The sequence below is a fragment of the Myripristis murdjan genome, chromosome 7 (genome assembly GCF_902150065.1).
Source record: "Myripristis murdjan chromosome 7, fMyrMur1.1, whole genome shotgun sequence".
Lineage (NCBI taxonomy): Eukaryota > Metazoa > Chordata > Actinopteri > Holocentriformes > Holocentridae > Myripristis > Myripristis murdjan.
In genome coordinates this window covers 29,244,783-29,252,579 of record NC_043986.1, presented here as the reverse complement: position 1 = coordinate 29,252,579, position 7,797 = coordinate 29,244,783, and the positions used below count along the sequence as shown (strand labels likewise).

Here is a 7,797-nt window from a genome sequence, read left to right as displayed (position 1 = left end):
TGTGCAGTCACTGTTAATTCCAGTGGTTTAGCAGAAAACTTATTCACTTCCTTCAGTCACATACAGCGGTGAAACACTCCAAGAGCTATCAGTGTGATTACTAGCAATTTAACGTGAACACAAAAGCCAAAAAACACTTGTTTGGTTGCATTTTCTTATACATTATATTTTATTTCCTCTTCCTCTCTTTTGTTTATAATGTCTTCTCTTTTCTATTTATATACGAAGTAGGAATGATTACAATAATAGTGGGATATTATAATGACTGAACTATCCCTTTAATAGTGAGCACAAATAGGTTGTGCAGCACATGCCATATGAGATGGTCCACTTTTCTCCCACCACTCTCCCCCTACTTGTCTCATCATCATCATCATCATGAAATCATCATCGGCGCTGTCATTGTCATCGGGCAGCTTGTTAACAAACCAAGCTGCCAGCATGCTCTGTTTTGTTTACAGTGGGACTGAAGGCTACATGTGCCATTTTGTCATAAACTGACCAATCACACGAGGCAGAACTCATTGGCCCTGTCATCCATCAGGTGGACTTTGCTGTGTTTTGGAGGAGCGTGTCAGTGGCAGCTTGTTTGTCTGGGTGAGTGTGTTTGTGTCTGCGAGTCACTGAGCGAGAGAGAGACAGGACAGGTCAACCACCCAGACGGTCAGCAGTCAGTTAATGCCACAAGTCATGTTGATCAGTTTGTGAAGCTGTCCCAGCCCGCCAAGCAAGATGCTGCCCAGTGTTCCTGATTACGGGAGCGCTTGGTGTGTGGTGTGTGCAAGAGCAAATGCTGGTGAATTTGAATTTTAACAACGCCTAAAACTGTCCCGTCCAAAACTGAGCAATACTGCAGGTCCGTTGCTGAGCGATCACAGCAGAGAGCACTGACGCATCTTCATGAAGCCGTGTGCAGCCAGTATTATGAGCCCGTAATCACATAGGACCCGTTTTTATTTCCCTGCTCAAACGTGAGGTGCACTTGTGAGCGTTGCTTGTAAACACAGAGCCAGAATGCATTAGGCACAAGAAATGTGGCATCATTCTTGCTGATGTGTACTTGCAATCCATGATAGCACTTAGAGAGGATATAATGTAACCTACAGCATCAGACAGTGGTGCCTTTTCATTTTTCGTTACCTCTCATAAACTGCAGTATGTCCATAATGTATGTACTCTCTCTGCATTCGACAGAGGTCACTTTCTGTGCAAATAAACCTTCCAACTCACACGAGAGATCTTTGTGTCTGGATGGTTTATGTGAACATGATTGCACAAACAGCAGGCACAGTGAGGCTATTCCCCCATCCCCATCGGGATAGCTGCTCAAGTCAATCACGAGAAGGCCACAACCACACATCAGTCACCTACAGTGGTTTCATCGTCAGGAAGGGAAATCTGTGTCCAAAAATTGCTCATCGTCCTGCGGGAATTACGTAAGATGTGTGCGCTTTGTCAAAAAGCGGGAATAAAAATGGCTCAAATGCTGCTGCTCCACAGTGTGAACCTGGCTTTCACTCGTTAGCTGGTCCCAGTTTTGAGATATGAGAGAATGAGCTGTGTGTGTGTGTGTGTGTGTGTGTGTGTGTGTGTGTCTGTGCGCGCACGCATGAGCTCATCTGCTTGCGTTCCTGTGCGTAATTGAAGTACCGTTTACCAATCCTATTGTTCAAGTCCACTAAAATGAACAGTGCTGGCATTTCGCTGGGCCCAGGAGACTCATCTCCACCTGGTGTGTGTGTGTGTGTGTGTGTGTGTGTGTGTGTGTGCATTTCAAGCTCAGTTTGGCTCATTATTAAGCTGTCTAGCCAAGCAGAGGAGAAGAACACTGTGTGCCTGCAATCCGCTGCACTCCGCCGCCATATGGAAAACACTTTGTCATTTCTGTCCCACCATGCACCTATTCTTCAAAGTATAATGAAGAGGCATATTGGAAATGATTTAGATGAGGTATCTATGGCTTTACAGCGGGAAAATATACTCCATATGTATCCGAAACACATGCTACTGTTGCTACCTTTGCCTCCAATATTGGATTTTACTTTCTGGTGACATTTTTATCTGGATGCCTGGTAATGGCTTCCTTAAAGTCATTTTATTGCCATTTTTCACCGATTGCTTGCTGCAATCCTAACTTTTATGAATGAAGCATTCATCTCTGAAATTTTCAAAGTCGAATTAAGATTTGATACAGGCAGTTAAAGCCTTTTTTGTGAATAAATACGTGTTTTACATGTTAAATGTCTTCAGGCAAAACAGAAGCTGGTATGAAAATAGGATTGGAGCGTGTGATCATTCAAAATATTGTAACACGTACACACACACACACACACACACACACACACACACACACAGTTTCTGAAGCTACGAGCTGTGAGCCATTGCATAACGGTTATCATGTGATCGCTGGGACGCTGTAGTTACTGCAGGCTGGCTTGCCTCTGACCTTCAGATGTGTGTACAGTATCTGTGTCCGGTGCTGCCTCAGACACATGCTCACACAGAGTGAAGAGTACACACAGCTGTCACATGGAGACGCCGCTCAGGAACTTTTTAGGAATTAAGAAGAAACCCTTACCCATTTGTATCTATTTTTTCTGATATAAAAGCCTTTTTCTCAGGCCCATAATTGTTTATTCAGGGAGAGAAAAATAAATAAATAAATAAACATACATATCTTTCTATCAATATATACATATATATATATATATATATATATATATATATATACACACACACACACATGCACACCAATCTTCAGAACTTACAACAACACCGAGGCCATATAAGACCAGTCATTTTAATTAACAACAAAAAAAGCAGCAAAAAAATCAATGTGGAACTCATTAGAAGTTCATGCGACTGCAGCGGAGGAATGCAGAGTGTAACGTGACAGCTGTTTAGTTTGTCGCACAGCTCCCTGAAAGGCAAACGCGCACTGTCATTTCACAAGAGGGTGATCAGCGCTTTGCACCTTGGGGAGGTAGAGAGGTGGATGGGCTGCTGCACAGTTCAAATGTATACTGTACAGCGTTGAGCAATCACAGCCTCACCCTAAATAGGCACCGCTGGGATTCGAACCCAGGATCTCCTGTTTACTAGACAGGCGCTTTAACCAACTAAGCCACGGCGCCACTGTGCCTGGCATGAGTGCAAATTATGTAGCATGACTAGAGGGAAGGTATGTTTCAACCTCACTGTTTACTGGAGGTTGATGACAATTACTAAATGGTGATTAAAAAATATGATTGGAACTGTAGTAGGCCTTCAGCTCTTCATTCAGCGAGTTAAATCAGTGTTAAGTCATCACAATCTGCATGGGAAATGCAACAACACTCAGACACTGACAGAACTGATCTCACAAGTGATGAGGCACTCAGCTCTAATAAGAATAAGATCTTTATGAGATCAGTTCAGCTGACTCTTTCGTGACTCAAATTGTAATTATGCATGGGTGAGAGAGGGATGTCTTCTGGTACTTAAAGGAGTGCCTCAGATGTAATGGCTACCTTGTACTGCTAGAGAGAGGGAGCCTTATGTTGCAAATGATTTCAATGTGTCTTTCCATTTGCATTTGCATTTCCATTACCAGTTGAAGCTTGTCAAGTTGTGCTGAGCTGCAGCCGAGGTGGGCCATCTCCAGAGTAGGGCCAAGGCACACCTACACGCCCTGAAACGATCGTGGAACTGATCGTGGAACCAGGATACTCACCTATCTAGAAAACCTGCATGAAGGGGGTAAATGAACCAGGTTTTGATTCAGTCGGACTAAACGTGGCAAACCAAGTAGTCGTTAGCTTGCTCCTTTTCTTCTGAAGTCCCGAATGCCCAAATTTAATCTGGCCAAGCTCCTTACTGCTTAGAACTAGGTGGGTTTTCAGCCTGAGACTGAACTGGCATTGCACTCGCAGCAGACTGCATGAGGGCAGCTTCCTTTTCCTTTGAACAGACCTCTCTCTCCAAGGCACATTTCAGTAGCTTAACTCCTGCGAATCTCCCACTGTTGCTGTCTTTCTAAAGTTTGTAGCCTTGCAGACATTGAGGTAAGCTTCCACAAGCCTCAGATCAGTTGTTTTGAAATGCTCAGTGCTCACCAACATCAACTGGTACAACTCCGGGAAAGTACACCCTCGCTTATAGCCACCTGTCAAATGCAGCTTCCTGTCCAAATCAAGCGTTTCATCCACTTGTGAGAGACCTGAAGTTTTGTCAGAACACTTCGGGGACCAACTTATAAGCTGCGAAAACCCACTTTTCTTACAGTTTTATATTCTCTACTCTGAGTAGGATGTAGTGCGGTATAGACTTTTGCTTTTCCTGCAAGAACACTCTGAATAAGCAAGAGACATGTCCTAAGAAAAGTCCTTTCAGAAGAATCCCATCAACTTCATCATGATTAAAACGGCCAATTAACAAGCAAGGCATTTTATGTTTGTCTTACTGCTGTTTTGTGGTCCTATGCTGCTCTTCCAATGCAGTTCTTGTCAACTCTCTCTCCTGCTCCCTTTTCTGTTGCACTGTCTCTGTCTTGGAACTCACTGTGTATTGATTCAACCTGGTCAGATTAGTGCAAAGCCCAGACTACGATCTCAACCACATTCACTATCTCATTATGAGGATCCATTTCATTGTCTCAGACACAGCAATTAGCTCTTAGTTCTTTGTTGGGCACCCATTGGTAGAACACAAAAGAGAAAGCCTTACAACAGTTACACAGATCTTAACTCAAATCCAATAAACAGGAACAGTTACCATAGCTGCCGATAGGCCTTTGCGAACCCATTACCTACACTCTTCTATATTAAGGCAGTGTTCTATAATTTGTCTAACACAGAGCAGAGTATACATCACTAGTGTCCACAAGATGCTGATAAATAGAGAAACTGCTGCTGATGTGACCATTTAGTAATATCCAACCCACTACAAATTCCCTCAATACCAACATACCCACCTACCTGGCAAACTGAAACCTGTTTAGTTATTGAAATATACTTTATACACCAGGAGATTATGCCTCCTCCAAGACAAACATCTGTCTCAGTTTCTGTTTCTTAGTCTGCCATTGTGTTAACACTAACTTGAGTCCATCTTATTTTAGCTATTTCTGCTCTGTCCAGCATTTACAACCCAGTCACCTAAGAGGCATAGTGAAAACAGATGGACAGAGGTTCATTGTGCCATGTTCAAGTCTGCATTCACTCCATTTCAGATAACTGACATAGAGTGAATACATTGTAATCAAACCCTGGTGCATAAAAAAACAATGTCAATACGCCATGACTCATCACAAATAAACAAAGAAAAAAAAACTGTCAGATTGGGCTTTTTATACAAAACTTTGAGAGTGGAGACTATTGCCACTGCAAAGAAAAGCCTTCCATGCCTCTATGTCTTTACTCTGGTGATTAACTGAGCTATATTAAAGCCATGCACTATAGTACTGACAACGAGAAGAATAGAATAGCATTAGACACTGTCCTTTGACAGAGCATCAGTGGAGCTACGTCAACAGCAGGCTTGCCATAGAAACTGATGCTCTGAATCAGAGCTATGATGAAGTATGCCTGGGAATTTGATGTCCAGTGTTATGACTGAAATGCATTATTTTTCATGTATAATGCAGAGACCCACGGATTTGAACACAAAGGGCCCCTGAATGCGAAGGAGCCAAGGAGCAGCCAGTGGGGCCGAAGTGTAGCTCTGAACCAGATGTGCTGAATTAAATCCTCCTGTTGCATCCCAGAAAGCCTCTGAGAGCAAGCTGGATCATAAATCAACATGATCTACACACAGAACAGACAACCTATAGACCAACAAAGGCCTCACTTTATGCTGCTACCTCTCTGCTCACACACAATGACTCAGCAAACACGCTCCGAGTCAGAAAACATCCAAAAATGTTTTTAAAGGAGCTGTGAAGCGGGGGGGGAGGGCGTAAAGGGAGGTGTGGAGGGGCTGTGGATGGGGAGAATGAGAGCAAGAGACTGAGTGTGGGAGAGTGGTGAACAGGGAGTATAATTTCCATGAGGATTCGCCATATGGTATAAATCTTACCCTGGCATTCCTCACGTTTTCCAACGTTATGTTTCTTGTGCAACTTTTACGGGAAAAGAAGTCTATTTTTCTCTTTTATTCATTCTCTTTGAGCAACAGGGGGATATGTAAAAAAAAAAAAAAAAAAAACTTGGTTACTGCTCAAAGAGAAGGCACTCGTGAAGCCCATTGAAATGAGAGTATGTTGCTGAATGGTTGGATTATTTGATGCTGATTTCCAAACTGACCTTTCACCTCCAGTCCCAAGACACTTGTGAAGCACAAAAAGGCAAAGGCAGCATTGTGTTAAAAGCCATGGCTCTGAGCTGTGTTTGATCAATATCACAGGACAACATGCTTTTAAATCCACGCAGCTGGTGGCATGCAAGAGGACTGGGCTGTTGTCTGCTTTTCTGCCTGATGGGCTGCGAACGAGGCAATGAATTTAAGCTCTTGTTCTGTCGGCAGGGGCGGAGAGGACACAGCGAAGTGGGGGGGGGACACGGCCCCCTGACTTCTGCAAATTGTTAGAGCTCATCCTGTTACTAAATAGTTCATCCACTGTCAACGGCTGTCCTGCCTCATCCTTTTTTTTTTTTTTTTTTTAAATTAATTAATTAATTTATTTTATAGTACAAGCCTTTTGCAAGCATTTAACCCATCGAAAACCAGAGCAAATTCACTTGATTTCTTTCAAAAACTTAGGGAAAAGATAATTGGCAGATTAGCAAGAAATAATAAATAACCAAAAATAAGAAATAAACAGTAGAAAATGGCAAAATAGAAAAAACAGATAATATCTCACAGACATTCTGTAAATAAATAAATAAAAAAATAAATGCTAATGATGAAACGTAGAAAAAAACAAATTACTAGGAATATACAGCACAAGAAAATGACTGCAATATTGCCACAAGAATTTGTTTAAAAAAAGATAAAGAAAAATGAAAAAGATAAAAAAAAGAAAAGATGGAAGCTAAAAAAAAAAAAAAAAGATTCCCTTCAAAAAATAAATAAATAAATAAATAAAAATAAATAATATGAATTTTGTGCCCACACACAGTCTCCTGGATTTCAAATGATTAATATATACACAGTAAAAGGGACACTAACCTGCCAATTGAATTTTATGAGATAATTGAATAAATTAAGTCCTGGACATATTCCACCCCCCTCACTTTTGAAACGCCGGCTACGCCCCTGTCCATTTGGCAAGCTCTGAATTCATTGCCTGCACATCAGAGTGCGGCCCTGACATAAAGATATACTGAAGAGATAAAAATGAAGATTTGTGCTTTCATGACTTTTACATCAAGGTGTCAGATGTGTATAAGACAGGGTGCCCGCAGGCTGCCATGCCCCACCATGTGGATGTGTGTTCAAGGCTACCCTCTCTCTGCAGGATGTAGGAAACATATATCGCTGTCAAATCGCTGGCGAAGCTGCCTTCCGGTTCCAGCAAGTAAATGTGACCATAACATTTTGCACAGCTACAGGGAGTTTCACACAGGATCTTCCTATTTCATAGTCTTAGTGGTGCTCTGTGTAGGATTTTGGGTCTGTCATGATTAAGAAACCCATTGCTTTCTCCCGTAAAGAGGTGGTTGCTGGTAAGGCCTACTAAGTTCCTGTAAGATGTCATTTTTTTTTTTTTTTTTAACATCACTAAATAAAAGTTACCATCAACTTCCAGTGGACAGTGGGGCTAAAACACACCTGCCCTCCAGCCATACTACAGTTTTTCAGCTTTTTGTTCCCATCAGT

General features: G+C 42.1%; 1 non-coding gene across 1 annotated transcript; it reads right to left on the bottom strand.

Moving 5' to 3' along the window:
* Positions 1-3,060: 3,060 nt before the first annotated feature.
* trnat-agu (transfer RNA threonine (anticodon AGU)) lies at positions 3,061-3,134 on the bottom strand. The gene has a single exon. It is a non-coding gene; the product is annotated as a tRNA-Thr (tRNA).
* Positions 3,135-7,797: the final 4,663 nt, after the last annotated feature.